Source organism: Cyprinodon tularosa, unplaced genomic scaffold, assembly GCF_016077235.1.
Source record: "Cyprinodon tularosa strain WSP-4 unplaced genomic scaffold, ASM1607723v1 ctg2, whole genome shotgun sequence".
NCBI classification, from domain to species: Eukaryota; Metazoa; Chordata; class Actinopteri; order Cyprinodontiformes; family Cyprinodontidae; genus Cyprinodon; species Cyprinodon tularosa.
Window position 1 is genome coordinate 3,081,438 of NW_024038733.1, and position 20,638 is coordinate 3,102,075.

Sequence of the window (20,638 nt, forward strand, 5' to 3'; positions counted from 1 at the left end):
GGGAGCTGGAATATTCTTAGTCTGAGAGAGAGAACTAATCAATGATCAAGAGGAGCCGCATGGGCAAGTCAGTCTCCTATTTCCATCACAGAACTGCCAGCCACCACTTGACAATCATCATGCATCTTATCATCTCCCCAATTTACTCTGCATAATGTGCTCACTTTGATTACAAATGATTACATATAGAAGGTAATGATCAGACTGTGTGACTTATGCAAAAGCTCTGCTACTGGTCTGAGAAATAATAAAACAAGCTTGCAGCTTGGCAGTATTCTGTATGCAAATGAATCAGTTAAATCAATGCAGCTAAAGGTATTCCATCGCTGTCCAGGAATGCTTATCCATGGATATTTGGAAATGAAACATATAAGAATATGGAACAAGGTATTACATGCAAATAAAAGCATAATTTTGCATATTTCTAAAATTGTTTGAACTATAGCTTAGTCTTTATCTTTTCAATACCCATGCAAAAAAAAAAAAATACAACAGGCAGAAGTCACTGCAATCAGTGTTGATAGAAGTGGATCGAGGGTGTGCAGAATTATTTTGCGTAAAACAAAGACAAGTTTATCAAATTTTCGGATCCATCTTTGTGTGCATGCATGTTTACTGGGAGCACACCAGCACCACTCAACAACTGATTTAAACACAGATGGAGCAAAGATGAACCAGCTGTTGTAAATACAAAGCAAAGAAAAAAGCCTTGTCAGGTAAAAGCTCTCTTTTGTTATGCTGCCAGCTTTCCACTATTATCTTTTGTATAATTATGGGTAATTGCAAAGAATATGGGGGTTAGTTAACTGCATGCTTGTGTGTATTATTTGTTGAACTAGGTTAAGGGAAAAAAACTGAGTATGCATTGGTGTAAGGAAGAGATAACTCCCACTGCCCTGCAGAAATTGGTTAAAGTTATACTTCATAAATTGTAAAAAGGTTTCATTTCGTTTTGATTAGTCAATCATTTCACATGAGGGTTTCATTTACTATGGTCTACTATTCAATCTTTCACATACCAGGCTCTGTGTGGAAAGGTACTTCCTCTATTTCTAAAATCCTAAATAAACATAACTTAGCTTTTCAGACAAGTTCAATTTCTTAGCCACAACCCGGTCACATTAGTGTTACAGAAAGTAGGATAATGTGAGCATCGTAATGTGCCCTGATCTAAAAACTGATGGGGAAAAAAGTCAATGATACTTATCTATTGGATCAGGATTATGACAAAAGTGAACCATGAGTGTTTAATATGTTCCACAGACACGATGGGGTTACCTGTTTTTACCACAAGCTTAAGCTTACCACAAGCTTATACAGTATATGGCTAGACAAGGGTATTTTACAGGCACCAGTAACCATGAGAGCTGAATGAAGCTAATACCCCACCCACGTGAAAAAACTTGGCAAATGGTTAGTGCTTTGTTAGTACAGGTTGTGCAGTTACAGTTAGTTACCAGACATTATTGCTGTCTGAAACCTAACAGTACAGACTGCTGCTTAATTGTTCCCTCTACATAGCTTTTAAATTTGTTTAGGAAGACAATTGCTGTGATACAAACACTGCTGGACCACATGACTACAGCCTGAGAAAGCCAAATGACTGTGATGCACGTCCCTTTAGGACAGATACTGCCAGCAAATTGATAGGGCATGTACCTTTAATACGGGTGCAGTTGGATCCGATGGCTGCAGTGCATATCTCTTCTAGAAACATACAGTTGGCTCGGATGATGTGGATGCGAACAGATGAAACCATCAGAGATCACGTCTATATGACATACCCTCTGCTGGGGGACTGTGATTCAAGCAGACCAAACCCACCAACGTCATGCTGCTTTAAAACCAAACGCGGCTATCGGATCAGGCTCTTTCACTCAGGGCACCCAGAAAGGGAGAGGGACCAACCTTGACATGAAGTCCTTTAAACTGTCTGTCTGCTGAAGACATAGAAAACTGCAAAGTTCTCACCATTGGTCGACCACACTATCCTGCTACTGCTACTGAGATTGGGCAATTCTCCTGTTGTGAGGACCCATTGTTGCAGAGCTGATCCAGCCCCCAGTTTCATCATCGGCAGAGACGTCCTTGAAAGGAACTGGCTGTAAGTTTGTAAGCCAATTAAAGGCCATCAAAATCCCTTTGTTGTTGCATCAGACTGATTCAAATCCCTCCGAAAGCTACCTGGGACTAAAGACTGGATTCTGGATCTGGTCAGACCGATGAAATCACATGCTCCACTCCACTGAGTCACACATAGTAAAACTTTATTTTTTGTTTCCTTTTGATGCTCAATTAAGGTGCTTTATCCTTGGGTGAACATAGTTAGGTTTCACACGTGTTTTATTGAAACTCTTGATCTTATAGTTGATGTTTTCATATGAAAAGGTTTTGAACTGAACACTGACTTCATGAAGTGTGTGAGTCTGAATGAGAGTGTGAGTTGCTGCATATGTGCTGCTTTCTCTTTCCCTCCTTTGTGCTGTAGGTTAATGTGCTAAAGGTGAGCAGCCAGCATTGTTAGTTCCTGGCTACCTCATTCTGGGCCACGTGATATGGAGGTGGCCATTTTGTGAGCTTTTATGATGTATTGTCACAGCTGAACCCCGCCTTGTAGTGGGATCCCAAGCATTATCTGAGCTAACTCATTTTGCTTCAATGCTGCTACTGTTTAATGCATTTTGAATCACTGTAATTATTAACTGTAAACTTTTAAAGGGTTATAACCAAATGCATTAATGCACCTGCCTTTAAACTGGGACATTCCATTTGGAATCTTTGAATAAACTCTTAAAACCTTTTCCTTTTTATTAGCTTCTATTTACCTTGTGTTTATTTTCAGTAGTGTAGCTATAGGATTTGCATAAATATCAGATATTATATAATTGGGATTAGTAACAAAATCAAGATGTCAATATTTTAACCTGTAGTAGTTTGTAGTTATTTGTACAGTGAACGATATGTCACTCAGAGCCAGATTCCCCATTTTTGGTTAACAACTTCAATAGGCAGAGACAAATATTTTCTTGGTCGTTAATGATTAATAACTCTGCTTCAATTACAAACCAAGTTATTGACATTTACGGTTGGTAAAGACATTTTGAATCTTTTACAGCCAGTTCAAGACATAAAGTCACAAAGGTAAGCCGTTAGAACCACCTGGTAATTAAATAAATAATAATAAAAATAATAATATAATAATTTATTTCACTTATTAGATTTATAATCTACTGGTAAAATGTCAACAAAAAAAACATACATTTTTAGAAAAGTCCCAAAGCACTGAAAAAGTACTCCACTTTGTGTTTTAGTTTATATTTAGTTTCTTTGTGTAGATGATTTCTACCTGGTCTGAATTCGTTAGTTACCCTCTGTTGCCTCCTTGTGCTTGTTTCCTTTCCCTTTGACTTCTTCTAAGTCGGTCTTTCCCATATCTGCTCCCAATCTGCTGATTAGCCTGTCTTGGTTTAGTCTCCCAATATACACCACCTCTGCAGTCACTCAGTGCTGGTTTGTTGTTTTGTTCCTTCCTCATCTCTCGCTGCCCACTTAAGTTTCCCTGATGTTTGCCTATTTAGTTTTATTCTTTGTATTGTGGTGCTTTGGATTTTTTGGATTTAACCTCAGTTGCATCATCAAATCAGCAAGACTCACCACTGCCTCTTTGTCTCTGCATTTTAGGTCTTCCAGGAAAACACAATGAGAGCTACAGTATCATTCAGAATTTGAGAAGATGCAGATTGAGGATGAACTTTCCATTGAGCCAATCAAACTACTGCAAAACCAAATCTACTGAAATTGTAGTTACTTTTCATCCAGAATGTCACAAAAGAACCCAGATGATTTCAGTACTCATGATTCCACAACAAGAATATTCTTGATTTGAATGACCTACTTCATCAACAACAAGAACCCCCCGAGCTACAAGAACTGTTCAATATTTTCAATCTTATTACTCAGCTGCAGCACAAACTGTAGGAAGTAGAATTCCCTTGTTTGCATATGCACAGTGAAAAGAAATTCAGGTAAATTGGCTTGTAGACGCTTGTAGCTCTGCTTCAACAGCAGGATATGCTCTTTAACACCTCACGTGGGCCGACTGAATTTCAAACATGTTTGAATTATGATTCCGGATTATAAGATGGTCATGAGAGACTGATTGCCCCTTGATGTGTGTACTATACAATGCAGAAAGAACGATGAGGCTAAAACTCGGCCCTATCGAAAAAATTTTCGCACGACTGGAGAATCGGCTGGTAAAACTCGTACAGAGTATGCCCGGTTTTAAGCAGTGGTCTAATAACGGAAAGCCCAAATATGATTTAAAAAGGTTCCAGAGTGTTCAAAAGAAAGTATTTACTTAAAGTATATCTTGTTGAGATGCTACAAATCTTAAACCTCCAGCATGTCTGTACTGGAACATTTCTGTACTGAAAGTTGGGCCAAAACTTGTTAATGGCAGTTTGAAACAAAGACTCACAGCAAGTAAGCAATTGCTTGTTGGCAGTTGTTTTAGTGTTGTCTTTGTTTCAACTTTTCTGATCTCCTGAGGCAACTCTTTCCTTCGCCTTCTCCGGTCCATGTTGAGTCTGGTACGCACCATGTCACCAAACAGTACAGTGACTATCTGTTGTGCCGAATGACTGAATATAAGATTGTACACACCTTGATTTAGCATGTCCATGTCACATTAATTTCAGGGTTTTCTAGGGGAACCCCCATTTTTCTCCAGGCTTGTCAATCTGTTGAAGCGTGTTTAAAAAGCATTATCTGACTTTTATTAGCTCATTTTCATAATATTTTTATCATAATTTTTGCCATTTTCAAGTTATTTCTGTTACTATAATGGGTTTATCTTAAATTAACAAGGGGTACCAATAATTATTTCCATTTGTGTAAATGGTGTCCAGCCTTTGATGATAATTAGGTATAGAAAGCAAGATAATGCAGCCACTGCAAAGAGTAAGGTATTACAGCCTGGAGGAGTCTAGCAATTTTTTTTTTCTGAATAGAGGTATGTCATCGAGTTACATCATAATTGACACACACACTTCATAGATATGATAGGACTTAAAGTTCTTTTTCATCATTTTGAGTAAAGATCCACATAGAAACCATCTCTAGATACACTGACAAAAGTGTATCAAAATCAAAATCTGTCACAGCAGTGTTAGAATCCTAACGGAAATTATGTGTGAAATGCTTATCTAAAATAACATACAGCCAGAAGAATGATGCAATAAAGAGTTGGCTTTTAATCCAACAGATTCCAGTTTGGTACTTTGCTTGTGTGAGCTAATTACTCTGTCAAAATCCTAAATCAAACCTGTCAGGGCTTTAGGAATCAATCCTACCAACCTGCAAAGTAGTGGTAACAATTTGAGGCTTGTGTTTTGGAATTAATATCTTCTAATGGTGGTTTCTCTATAATGCAACGTGTCAGCCACAAGACTGTCTTTTAAGAATATTCATATGATTAGCTTTTGTGGGTTTTTTTTCAGTTCACCCTAAAAGACCAAACAACTGCTCTCCGTCTGGACCATTTTTGCTTTTCTCATCTGTCTTAATGATCACAAGCTCACCCTCCAGTCTATCTGTTCTGCTCCAGGCCACAATACCTCTGCATCCGATGTCTGCCATGAATCGAGTCTAATTTAGCCTAGATCATCTGGGCCAAAGCGTTTTCTCTTTAAATGTTGCCCAATACACTTGGGGAAGGCAGAACGCAGAAAACACAATATAGCAAAGCAAGGAGAAGGTTATTGCAGATAATGATCATGGTAGCCAGAGATGGGGACTCGAGTTTGTGACTCGTACTCGAGTCGCACTTAAGTCGCATATTTAATGACTTCAGACTCGACTTAGACTTGCATTTTAAGGACTTCAGACTCGACTGAGACTCGTGATTTCCGACTTGTGAACAATATTTTATTCCAGTGTAAAAACACTTAAAGTGTTTTTTTTGTTTTACTAACTTGACTGATCGCCGCTCGCCTTAACCGCACACAGAAGAGGTAAAAAAAAAAAAAAAAAAAAAACTCAAAGACCCAAACCGTGAAGCACTCAAGTTCAAGTGTTTTATTTATACAAAAAGCCACAGCAAAAGTGGCATAATAAAACAGTCCTTTTCTTCTCCTGATAAAACCTAAAAATCAAGAGTTTTCCTTAAAAATCAGAGGCTGGAAGTTGGGCTCCGCTCGTTATGCTGCTTCTGGTGCGAGTGATCAGCCTGGAGCACCCACTGGCTGATCCACAGCTGACTCTGCGGCCCTCCAGCACTGTTCCACTCCCTGGCGTGCCAAACCCCTTTCCAGACCGATCAAGCTAAAAAGAGAAGCAAGGAGAACGCCAGCATCCACGCGCATCCAGCATCCACGCGCCAAAACCCCGTCGGAAGATATATGCCTGTCACCTGCAGATTCCGTTCTCCTTCTCCTTTCCTTCAGACTCCTTTTATGTCGGCTTTAATCAGCCCTTGCTCACACCTGAGCGCAGCAATTACGCAGCGCAATTAATGCACTCCGCCTCCTCAGACAACTATTTCAGTCCAGTGCGCATGGATTGTCACAAGGGAAAAACAAACCAAAACAACCCAACATGCAGGAAAAATTCAAAAGTCTAAAATAAAGGAAAACAATCATATAAAAAAGAAACATCAAAACATGCAAAGCTCAAGAAGAAAATACAAAGAAAAACAAATCATATCTTCCTCTCCAAACATGCAAAGCATAAAACTAACATTAAAATGAAAGAAAACCATAAACCATATTTTTCCCTGTGCAACACACTGACGTCACTGACGCAACAGTACGTGGACGGCAGGATTGTGATTGTTTTTTTTTCCACAGTCCTCATTTTCAATAAAAGAGCAGACATTTACTGCTAAAACTAGAAAAAGTTGTAACCACAAATGTCAGGTAAATACTGTAAGAAAATGCAAAATTTATCTGGAAAAAATTTTGCGTGTGCTTTTTTAATTGTATTTTTCATTTAGCAGTTCAAGATAATGATAATTCCATAGATATAATAGCGACCTTTAAGCTATACCGTCTCAGTGACGGAGATGAAAACACAAGGAGAAACAAGCAAGCATGAAAATTATTGCACTTTTTTAAATGAATCAAGTGATTAGAATTTTTTGTGCGATTAATTGATTATTGCGGCAGGCCTTCTCAAGACTTGAGACTTGACTTGGACTTGAGCTCTCAAGACTTGAGACTTGACTTGGACTTGAGCTCTCAAGACTTGAGACTTGACTTGGACTTGCAAAAAATGACTTGTGAACATGTCTGATGGTAGCTCATCACATAACTGCAGACACAATCTTTCCAAAGAGAAATTTCCTCCAACTCCAAACAGCTTGAATCTGTCCAATCTGTGTTGTAGAATTTCCATTCATCCACAAACTACTGTAACCAAGCATTTTGCTTTCTGGCTAAAAAGACAGGAAACAGAGAGTTTAACAGGGTTTTTTTTCACACCAACTTATGCCTGTTGCAGGAAGGACAGCTGTTTAGCATCCCGAGCAACAGGTGGGATTAAGAGGATAAAGAGACAGAACCATAAAAGATTAAAGTTTGGAAACACTAACACAAGAAGCTACCAATTTCACACTCAGAGGCTTGTGTTCCACATGATAAATGCCTCATCAAGTAAAATTTAAAAACAAAGGGTTGTTTTTAGCAGTTAAATGTCAAAAAGGCTGTTTTTCAAATATTAAAAGTGTAATTCTTGCACACAAAGTAAAGGTCACATTCAGTAGGATTGATCAACCTGAAATAAACCCTCAACATTGCTTCTCTCAGTGAGGATTTTTTGGTAAAAAAAAAAAAACATATGGCAATGAGAAATAAAATAAATGATGCAACTTTTAATTGTAGCTGTTAAAACCATGTTTAGAGTGTACTTTGATAGTTATTCAGTTTTGATAGTGCAGGTTGACAGATTTAGGTTGTTACAGTCAAGCATAAATCCTGCTAAGTATTCCAGATTAAACTTTTGAGCTTTTGCTATTTGCCGTTTTAGTCTATTTGCATTGCAATAATATTTATTACCCTGCATTTCTTTTTTGGTTTTGTTTATACATTTAGTCAAATAATAATCACAACAGTTTTTTTTTCTGGATAGAGGATTATTTCATAGAGTAAAATAAGCCAATGGTATCTGTGAATTGTATAGATATGATACATGGTTTCCATATTATCTATAAAATTTAAAATAAAGGATCCCCTGCAGCTTGCTTATCATTGTGTAGGTGAAAGCCATCACAATCCTGCTTCAACATAACAACTGTTTGTTGAAGCAGAAGGAAAAAAGCACAGTGAGGATCATGTTCTTGGATTTGTCTATTGTTTTAACACAGTTTAACATGATTTGCTTTGTCAGAAAACTCAAGAAGACAAAGTTGGAGGCCCTCGCCTGGATCTGAATGTTGTGTGTCAAAATCAACCTGTGATCTGTACAAGCTTCATGTAGAATATACAGTTTTACAATAATAAACCCTTCTAATAAACATCTTTCTTCCTTGCTTTCTTACCCCCCGCCCCCAAACACTTAAATAATTTGGTCAGAAAAATATTTTTTGGGGAATGACTGTATCAGTAGAAACAAGGGCAGGTCAAACACTATTACCTCAATGGGAAAGAGAGGTGGAGGTGAAGGAGTAGTATATTACCATAATGTTACCCTAGACTATAAAGCTTTCTACAAAAAGGGACAGAGCAGACTGTACTTTTTAAGGAAGGTTTTGCATTTCAGTGCTTGCAGCAAGATGCTGCATTTCTTCAATACATGTTTTGTAGACAGCTTGATCTCTTCTACCATCGTCTGTTGTGGTAACAGCATCAGAACAAATGACTTGAAAAAAGCTTAAAAAGCTCACAAACGCTGGCTCATCTGTGAACGCCTCTGGAACCTCCAGAGATGATATTTGGGAGAAAATTTGTTAAAAAAAATAAGAACATCACAATTAACTCAGAGCATCAACTTTATCAGACTGTGTTGAGAATGTCTTAAGTCAGAGGCTTCTCCAGACCTACTGTAAGACAGGCCATTACAGATAACTGCTTATTGGAGCTTGTTGTGACAACAACTTTATTTAAAAAATCCTTGTTATATGAGTTCCAACATAATTTTTTTTCCCAATAGATTAAGTAATCTTCAATTTAAACTGAAGTGAACTCAGAAAAGTTTGATGTGCATATATATTCAGTCCCCTTTGGGTCAATACCTCTCGGAATCAACTTTCACTGCAATTACATTTGGAAAACAGAATCATGTCTGATCTGTTTCTCTGGCTTTGCTGAAGAACAGCATCTTCACCACAGCATCATGCTGCCACTTCCATTAGGGTCAAAGTTTCTTTTAACATGAAATGGCTTTCCCCCAAGCTTTGAAACACAAATCTAATTTAAAAAAACATAGATTTTTGGTAAGATGTGACAAGATGTGGAAAAGTACAAAAGTCTTTTATGATGCAATATGAATCTTTTATAGAGGTGACACCAGCAGCTTGGCCAGGAGACTTTAACAAATATGTAACAGGTTATTGTACAAAACACTAAATGCCTGGAGTAATCACACCAATATGATCCTGTTACAGATAGAAGGCAATGCTGTTTTTCTAATATAAACTAAGGTTGCTTATCGAAATGGTAAACTTAGTCTATGTCTGAATGTCCGCCCCAATCCCTATATAGGGCACTATATAGTGGTTACACCATTTTAAATGCGTGTCTGAACTTCTAGTGGATGAAAAAGTAGTGGACATGAAATTTCCCACAAAGGACCTTGAAAAGTAGTGATGATCCACTGTCAATAGACAAGCAGATATATCCCGGAAGGCTGTAAGCGGAGAGCTCTCTGCGCAAAGCATTATGGGAGTTCCTGTCACAGTGGCCCGCTATCGGGTAGCGACAAAGTCGACTAATAACAAAGATGGCGCAGACACCGGGCGGTGGAGGCGGAGTTACGTGACCAATATAAAGTTCAGTATAAAGTCCACTATATAGTCCCCGCTTTATATAGCATATAAGGGATTAAGGGTTTAGGACGGACATTCATACACAGCTTAATTCTGGGTAAGCACAGAATGGAAAGTTTAGTGACAGAGCTTTACCACCAAAATCCATGAGCTCTGTGCTATTGGCTCTTAAAACATGTGTTGAGAACACGGCCTGAGCTTTTAAATTATTTTCATCTGAAAACTAAAATATGCTTAATTATCTTTGCAGTACTTTACCAAAAAAGCACAAACCAATGAATGTGGCAGTAGATCAATATATTTATTCTTCAATGATCATAATACATTCCAAAGTAAAGCAAAATTCAGTATGGGGCAAAGAATGTGCAATAGTTGTTTCATGGAAAGTGTTTTTGTTCTTCTTTTAGTTAAGAGAATATGTATAAAATGGATGGGAAGTCGTATCCATTATCCTGCTCTCCTCATGCAGGCTGCATAATTGCTCCAGGCTCAATGGTTTTCTCAAATAATCCAACAAATCCAGCACAGTCATTGTGTTTTGTATTTATTTATTTTGCCTTTATTGTGTTGGACCTGTTTAATTATGGCCTGTTCAGGGTAGAGCCATCCTCTAAGGCAGCGGTCCCCAACCTTTTTTGCACCACGGACCGCTATATGTCAGACAATATTTTCACCGACCGACCGGGGGGGGGATACGATCAAGTAAAATGATACGACTGGCATAAAATCAAATACAAACAGCATAAAAATAAAACAACCAGCCGGTCCAATCTAGGCTTAATCGGAGAAAATGTAAGACGAAGTGTGCTCCTGATGTCCAGTCTGCTCCGTAGCTTTGTTTTGGTCGCTGTAACCGCAGAAAATCCAGCTTCACAAAGATAGGATGTTATAGATCGTCTGAGTCTGATCGTCGATAAATTATATATGTATATATATATATTAGTGCTGTCAAAATTATCGTGTTATTATCGCGTTAACGCAACGCCATTTTAACGGCGATAATTTTTTTAACGTGAGATTAACGCTATGTGGTTTTATGGTACAATTTTCCAAGTACATCCCACTGCAGACTGCGGGAAGGCGGGGCTATTTTCCCCCAGTGTATGCATTTCTCATAGGCTTCGAGAGCGGAGCTCCTCAAGGGAGAAAGACGCTCATACACTGGGTGACGCTAGTGCCTTTTCTTTAAGCCCCACCACCAACAAACAAGTTGAGTGTCTGGTAACTATTAGCAACCTGAAATACGCTGAGAAAACAGATTACTGAGGTGAAATGGAATCTGCTACGGCACTCTTGCTGTCTGTGTACGCCACAGGTCAGTATCGCGTGTGTGTGTGTGTGTGTGTGTGTGTGTGTGTGTGTGTGTGTGTGTGTGTGTGGGTGGGTGTGTCTGTGTGTGGGTGGGTGGGTGTGTGTTCTCATTTTTGTTAAGAGGCTGAAAAGTAACTTTCTAGAGCATAGACTACCTCTAGTGATGTCGGTCTATTGATTTTGATGTATTGATTGAAAATTGTTCATTATTATCTTGGTTAATTAACATCTAATGTTAACTGTACTACATTTTATAGCAGTAGGGTAAAATGCTTGTCTTTGTTCAAAAGACTGTATTAACTGTAAAGACTGTCTTTTACATCAGCCTGTTTTCAGGGCCTTTTTTTTGGCTACATATTTGTTATTTTTTGCTACATGCCTCCCCATCTTCTTGCCATATGTTTCTATGGCATAAATCAGTGTCTGTGACCTGTTTTGATTTTAAAAAAAGAACATTGGCACAAACCTAGCCTGTATGTATTTTTTGTATGTCATCGAGAGTATTTAAATGATTTTCAGAAAAAAAAATTGCAATTAAAATGCGATTAATCGCGAGTTAACTCAGGCATTGATGCGATTAATCGCGATTAAAAAAATTTAATCGATTGACAGCACTAATATATATATATATATATATATATATATATATATATATATATATATATATATATATATAATTTTTTCATTTATTTTTTTGTGCGGCCCGGTACCAAATGACCCACGGACTGGTACCAGTCCACGATCCGGTGGTTGGGGACCACTGCTCTAAGGCAAGTATGTCACATGCAGTTTTTCAATGTTATGTTCGGTTTTTGGCACAGTTCTCATGAATCTAGGATGGAGAGGGTAAGTTACACACTTCCTTGAATTATAATGTAATTTATTTATACTCCTAACATTAGGATATATCCTGAAAATAAACTGTGTTCTTTGTCCTAATCATTTGTAATTTCATTATTATTCACCATACCACGCTGCAAGAGACGTTCTGATAGCAGATTCATCCTTTTATGTTGTCAAAAATGACTAGAGGTTCAAGTTCTGAGCATTGTTTTTGATGTTTTAACATTCATTATAAAGTAAATTATGTTTGAAAGGTGAAAATACTTAAGATACAAACTGTCCATTGAAACAACTTAAATTTGTATTCAGAGGTTCCATTTCAGAACCATAGCCACCATTGTTAATTGTTTAGAGCTGAAGCTGCCTGTGGGTAAAGGGATGGTGATGTGTCGCAATATTTCTCTTTCAGCCAAACACATAGCTTGGAGCATCAGAAGATTGGTTGCTTTATGGTTTTATTAATATTTTTTAGTTATTTTTCAAAGAGTACGAGAAAATATTCCTGTTTTATCAAAAGTTAATGTATTGTTATATATGGTGAATGAGTTGTAAACCTCAGTTACAGTATTGAATTTTTTAATTCTGGATTTAATTTGAACCAATTTGTAAGTTTACTTTCTGTTTCACCAGCTCTTCTAACAGAAGCAATCTAATACTTGCATTCAGGATGCTGACAGTGGAAACAGTTGATCAGCAATGTGAGTTAAATGTTTTCTACATCATAATCTATTTGCCAAATGTGTTTACATCTCATCATTTAGCACACTTACTCTCTTTTGTTAAAGTAAAAAAAATCCTCAAGCAAGGGTAAACATTATTTACAAAAGACGGTTAGTGATTTGAATTTTGTAGTTTCCATCAAGCTCTCTTAATGTCATACTTCAAAATGTGCATAAAGCATTTATGGAAACACATCTTTATGATGTGATAGTGATTCCAGCTGTGAAACCCTCTAACTGTAGCTGTCATGAAAGCACTATAATAATTTGCAATCCCTCCAAGGCGGGGTCAAACGTTAGTAATAAGATAAATATTTTATATAATTATGAAGCTAAAAGAAAATTAACCTAATGTCCGTTTTAAATTGTGTAAAAATACCCAGCTTAAAACAAATAATACAAAATGGATCAGAAGCACGTATTCTCTAGCCTGTTTATAAAAGTTCAAGGGACTCCCACCTGACTAGCCTACCACACCCCCACAAAATGACTCTGTTGTGTAAGAACATGCCTGTCCAGATTGAGAATAGGGGATGAATTTAAAGTTCTATGATTTTGGATAATCAAATATCCAATATTTTTAGATTAACAAATAACTTCAATGTCCCATACTGTATATAAGTATACTAATCTGTATAGTTTTTTCTTTTTGTATGAGAAGTTTCTGGGAACGTCATACAAGATACTGTACTTTACCCAGCATAGAGATGAGGGGTAATTTGAACAAGCAGTTATTTTTCCTGGGCATTTATATTTGGTATTAAATACTATATCCATCCATTTCATGTTCCAAAGCTGGGGACCATCCAGTAACCTGTGCCAGAAGTAACTATATCAGCTGCCACAATCAGGTTAAACTCCTGACCGATCAGGTGTGTGATGAAACCAAGCAGTCATCTCAGTTTAGGGACAGGTGTTTGGATCAACACATCCCAAAAGACCCACCATGGCTTCCATGTGAGGATGAAACAACCCCGTTCATACCCAGTGGTGGCTGGTGGAGTTTTCTCCAGGGGGGCTACAAATTCTTTATAGATGTATACCAAAAAACAATCAAACATATACTAAGTTATCACACCAGTATATTTATGAATGCCAGTAACAGAAAACATTAAAAACAATGTATAAAAACAAAACATAATTTCATGTAAGGGTTTACGTTTTGTACATAAATCTTGCTGATTATTTGCCTTTAATAATTTTTTATTCTATTCATTTAGTTGAACCCAATTAAATTAATTTCAACTTGCTTCTTTTTCTTTTTAGTTAATTAATTGTCATTTCATATTGGTTGGCTGGTAATAAATGTAATTCTTGATTTTATTCAATATTTTCATTTTTCGTTAAAGGGCTATTAATCTCTGCATTGATCTGAACCAGCAGTAATATACTGGGACATCCTCAAGTGAGAGGGCTTCCTAGAAAGGAAGCATCAATACTTTGGTTTGATTTAGAGAGGCTGTGATTATGACTGACCTCATTTAACATGTTTAAGACATCCATGTTTTGATATGTAATTCAAAACACGGAACATGGTTCAAAGACATGTGAGAACCACTCAACTCTTGCAATCAAAATTGTATTGCAACTTGTGGACAGATCATGGTGGTTCATTGTTATGGTGACAACATATTGTTCCTGGCCGGGCAGCTTGTTGGAACAGAACTAGCACTGTCAGCTTGTTCATGATATGTGGCCACAGACAGTTTAAAGTCGACTGGCCTTGTGCCAATGCTACAACATCACCACATGCATATAGGGCTGGCAGTGGCTTAAGTAATTTATTATAAGGCATTTGCTGACACTGCTTTTTTATGGACTGTATCCTGCCTTTGCTCTGGCTTTTACTACAAGCATCTCCACAATCAACAGCATCAAGCAATCTTCATGTCAACAAATGGCTAAAATTAGACCCCTCTCAAAGAGAGTGGGGCCTAAACCTAGTTAGAATTACACACACCTCCAAATTGCATATACTGTGGAGTATAGGCATGTTGCCTGAATATATAATTTTTTCAGGATTTCAGGTTTCAGCTCAAAATACTAAATGTTGATGTGCTGTCAAAAAGAAACCCTGGCATTTTATCTAGAGTGAGGCAAAAGAGTAGAACATTGTCATCTTATTTCCTTGATTAAAGCATTGTGGTGTCAGGGCCCAGTGACTGAGGTGTAGTTTTATTTCTGTTTGAGTTGGGTTTTACCATAACATAATAATTTATATATGTAATATTATTTTATTTTAAAAGAAGTTACAAAGGCATAGATCCTACTATTATCTTTGAGATTTCCTAATAACTTTTGGGTAAAACTCTTTAGCTTTTCATTTTATCCTCACAAGAGCTGAGTAGACTAACCCTCAAAACATTACTGTAGATGTTTTTGGTTGTTTGTTTTTTTGTAAAACTAGTGAAGAGATTTAATTCGGTTCTTTTGTCTGATATCAAAATTTGTTTAAGGATCTGATATAAGAAAAGGCAAAAAAAAAAGAAAAACCTGATAAATCTCATAAGGACCAATACTTTTTCAAAGCAATCTATATAAATTATGACTATGCTGAAAAATGTGTTCTGACCAGAAAACCACAGCGATTGTCATCTGAATGCTAAGTAGCTAATATTTGGCATTTAAAGTTTAGGGAGGAGCTGGAATCCCACGCTCTATGTGTTACTCATATTAAAACAAAACCTATGCTGCAGTCTTTTAGTTGTGCTTTGTTTGCAGACATTCAATTATGCTCAGTCATAATCAGTATTAAGCCATATAAATGACACATGAAGAAACATGTTCAGTTTTTATTGTTTAGTTTGTAAATGTAAATGTTCTTCCACTCTTTTCTCTTCTCACCTAAAAGAACTGTTGTTACTTCAAGCTGTGAAACACTAAAAACAATGTTATTATAAAACCACCAAAGAGACCCAACTCCTGCAGGTAGAACCACTAAGGACAAAATGAAATTGATTCTGGCTGGCAGTATGGTGTTAGGAAAAACAATCAGATCACCTGTATTGGCTTTGCTGTACATGCTTGAGCACAATGAGGACCTGGGGTGACTGAGCAGGAGCAACTCTCAAAAGGCTGATAAAAACAAAACAGAAAAAAAAAAAAATTCTGGGGTAGAGATCAGTTGCTGGCATCCATGGTTGTCTGAGCTCCCTTTATACTAAGCTCCAGTGGAGGCAGGGCAACAGGGTTTTGCAGTGCATCAAGTGTGTTGAAGAAGTATGAATGGGGAAAAGGGTTTGGGCCATTTGCAGTGAGTGTAGTTGCAGAGGTGCAGTCTTCAGCATTGTGTTTAGCCCCTGTCCAGGCTCTGCTGCTTCATTCCATGCTGTCATGCAGAGTAATGGACCTGTTCCCAGCTGCCTGTGGCACGAGTAGCACTGAATCAGCCCGGGCAGCTTTACACACCAACACAAAACCACTGAAAAATGCCGCATTTTAATGTATAGTATGCTGTAAACTATTAGACAAAATGACAGTGATCCGAATATTATATTCTCCCATCTTTTTATTTTTCCATTTTAATGACTACAGTAAACTTGACAAAACCACCATAAACACACAAAAATTTTTGGGGGACTACACTAAAAGGTAAGATAAAGTGCTAGCGCAGTGTGGGGCTTACTGTGCACAGATGAGCGAGTGAATGGCTGTAAGTGTCTGACATGAGGAGTAAGATGGCAGTGTACAGGGGTGAGGAACGAATAGAAGAGTGCAGCTGGAGCTCAATGCTCCTCGTGTTAATTGGCCCATACTTCAATCACAGCCACTGGAGTGTGTCCTCTCTGACGGAACAGATCCTCTTTCTCCCTCTCCCAATCTTTCTCCCTCTCTGTCATGCTACACTTGTTCATCTACTCTTCCACATGGACACACTGGCGGGCACACTCCCTCACACGCTTAAGTTTGATTTGTGTATTTTTTCTCATCTTTGATTCACCCTTGCACTCATTTATTCATTCCTTCATTCCATCACCTTTCTCTGCAGCGTCTTAGACTCACAACTCCTCCCATGTTTTCTTCCTTGCCCTCTTCATTCAATCCCTCCACAGAGGTCTTTGTCATGTGCCTCTTTTGCTCCTAACTTCCTCCTATCCCTCGTTTCCTCCCCAACTTACTTCCCCTCTTTCATTTCTCCCTCCCTATCAAGTTCTTCTCCCTCTTTGATCCCTGTTGAGTAGAAGAGCCACCAGGCAGGCAAGCAGCATTTGTTCCCATTGTGCATAGTGTGCAAAGTGATCGGCAAGAAGCACAGCGTGCAGCAGGCAATTTGGGGCTCTGTGGGCTTCTGCTGCATGGCTGTAAATACCAGTAGTAAAGCTTGCCACCGCAGCCACCACCTCCCCCGAACTTGATGGCTGTGGTCATCATAAGCCATTTAAATGACAAATGTTCGAGCCATCTATCAAAGCAAGTGGCACCGGACAAAGCGGGAAGAGGAAATGCACAATATTTTAAAATTACACATGCCACAGGCAGATAATCAGATTATAGCCTGATGGTTTTGCTGGAGCAAATTCTCTAGATCATAATAAATTGTATGAGAAAGAAAAACTGCGGCTCACAAGTTTAACGGCATTTTGTTTTACAAATTATTGCTGTGTTCCATTTGAACTAAAACATCCATCAAAGTTGGAATTCTGAGTCAAAAACTGTCCTTTTGTTAATTAAATTTACTTTATTAACTGCAAGTCAGTCATTAAGTCATTACTATCAATATCCATTTCATGGGTTGGTAAAATACAGGAGTTAAAGGAGTTCCCATCAATTCACAAAAGGATCAAAAGTTGATTAGTCTCTTCTCTTATTTCTCTTTAAAAATTTTCTTATATCAAGAGATTCGTTCCATAAAATTGAGGGCTAAATATTTTTCATGCAGTACTAAATTGAAAACAAACATTTCATCTTTATTGAATACTGGTTGATTAAACAAAACTTTCTTTTTCTTTACATTATTAAACTTATTTATAAGATGTCAGGTTGAGTGGAGGTTTGAGGGATCCAAACAAGAAATATATAAGAACTCATATACAATGAAAAAATAACACAAAATAGAAATAAAAACAATGAAAACTCAAAGAGAAAACTTAAACAGAACCAAAACCATGACTTAATATATTGCAAAACAAAAAACAATTTGGTTATTGAAACAAAAATCAATCAAACGATTGATTTCCAAAACTATGGAGTTATGGTCTCAATTTTAACAAATACACATATGTGATTCATACATGCACAGAACAAGATCCACACATGCACAGCACGATTCACACAAGCACAAAATAATCCACACACACAAAGAACAAGATTCACAGACGCACAGAACGATTGACGCAAGCAGAAAGGATCCACACATGCACAGAACAAGATTCAATAAAATATTTCTGGTCCATAAACAATTATTCATGACAAAGTACCAGTGTTCTTTAAACTTCACTGCATCTGTGTGTGGATTTTTCAGAATCCCTTGACATGCCTCGATAAACAAATGCATTTTTTAAGCATGGGATGGTTCGCCTCCAATCACAAAGCTCCTTTGTATAAGCCAATCACAAGAAAGTACACCACGGGGGATGACTTACTTCCAGATTCCACATACTCCCCTCTGCTCCGCCCCCCTCTTGTACTCTTGTTAATCAATGAGAACTGCTCCACATCCACCACTACTCCTTTCAACATCACTGTCCACGTATGTTTTCTCCGTCCTTCACTGTCAAAATACGGAGCTGAGCTATTTTTTAGCTCCACTCTGATCCAGCAAGGTCAAGACTTAAAAGGTCAAAGTCAGGCTTAAAAGTTTAATCAAACCCAGTCACAACAGCTTCCAAGAGTGCCTATCAAAACTTCAAAACAAACTTCTTATCACAGGCATGGATGAAGAGATGCTGAGTTTGGAGGTGAGAGAGCCAACCAAATTTGTATGATTATTCCTATGACAAAGACCCAAAACAAAAAAAAATTATATGGGCAGAAATGTGTGTAATTGGTGTTGCTGGTGAGATTTAATTATGTCTTATTAAGTTAATCATTACTGCGTGTTTTTCTCCTATAAATTAAATAATAATGCGGCGCGTGCTTTCCTCAAGCTCCGAGGAAGTCGGAGCGGAGCAGAATGGGAGGAACCTTGGAGGATGTAGGCTATGCTTTGCACAGACTGTCTAGAACGGAGCAGGGTGGATACGGAGGATGTGGGATCTGGGGGTGTCATCCCATATAAAGTACTTTCTTGTGATTGGCTTATAAAATGGAGTTTTGTGATTGGTAGCAAACCATCCCTTGTTTTGTCTATATTTGTGTATCAAGGCACGTCAAGAGAATCCCAAAAATCACACACAGATGCATTGAAGTTTAAAGACCGCTGGCACTTTGTAGTATAATTTATAATTGTTTATGTACCAGAAATACTTTGATGAATATTGTTCTATGCATGTGTGGATCTTGTATGCTTACGTCAACCGGGCTGTGCATCTGGGAATCTTGTCCTTTGTGTTAGTGGATTTTTGCTCTGGTTTTGCTCTAAGTGGAATTTCAACATTTTGTTTAAGTCCTTTTATTTTTCTGTCACCACATCCTTGCCAGCTGAGCACACAGAAAAGTTAAAATGCTCCACCATGCAGCACAGGTAATATGCGCTATTTTGTTAATAACTTGATGAGCATATTAAGTGTTTATCTTAATAAACAGAACCCCATGAAGTGTATTTTGCATCCTTATTGCCATTAAACAGTGTAAATAATCCTTAACTGGACTTTGGATTGATTTTGCATGTCTGCTCTTTCATGCCTCTGCTCTTGCATTACTACCGTACTTCTCTTGCAAATACAAGCGAGGCTCTGCCTAGGAATGAACAATGGTAAAGTTACAACACTGAAATAAATTCCTAGTTTATCAATTAATCAGATAAAACCAATTTGAATCTAATAAAGCAATAATCGATGATTAATTATAAGTTGATAATTTGTTTACATCCCTTGACGGTAATGATTTTTGTTTACTGAGACAAAAAACTGGCTCTGAGGACAACTTATCATGTCGTTTTGATTAAACCCACTCAAGTAACAGCTGTAAAAGCACTTCCATTTGAAGTCTGTGAGGCGCAATTGGCATTTTTGTGTGAATTTGCATTGTTACTTGAAAAAGCAAAAGCAGAAACTTGCTTCTCCAGTTGTCCTTTTTTCTGCGTTTCGCAAACCTTCCACAGGAACAAAATGAAACGTTCACTGTGACACCTCACTTTGGTGTTTTAACACAGCAAACCAGCATTTTATTCTGACGCTTTAAGCTCCTTTTACTTCTATATGATAAAATGAAATGTGTCCCACTCTTTGTATGTTCAGGATAGGGTATGTATTTTTCTTTCATTCAGGATTACAGGATTCTGCCAAGAGACAGTGCCAATTAATTGAACATTTCTTCTATACATAGAGATGAATACTCACGCTGCTCTCTCTTCTCTTTGGATTGATTGAAATTAATTAAAGAGACACACTTAGCCCTCCGCACAATATAGGATTGAAATACATTTTTTTCCCCCCATAAATGAATCATCGTGTCACTCAAAGGTTTTTCTAGCACATAAGACACAAAAATCAATGTGATACCAATTAGTCATGATTATTACCTAAATATTTGACTTTATCCTTAACTCTTTCTTCTAACTCTCAGCCGCAAACACAGACTATAATTATCCAAATGGATGTTTGAGAGTTTAATTTTGCACCATTATCTACTCTGCACTGTCCAGTAATTGCAGTAATGCTCAAGAATGAACTCATCTGATGCC

General features: G+C 37.6%; 1 protein-coding gene across 2 annotated transcripts in view; it reads right to left on the bottom strand.

Moving 5' to 3' along the window:
• LOC119782955 (glutamate receptor ionotropic, NMDA 2D) overlaps window positions 1-20,638 on the bottom strand; it is a 105,218-nt gene that overhangs the window by 74,160 nt on the left and 10,420 nt on the right. The gene's annotated exons all lie outside the window — the stretch shown is intronic.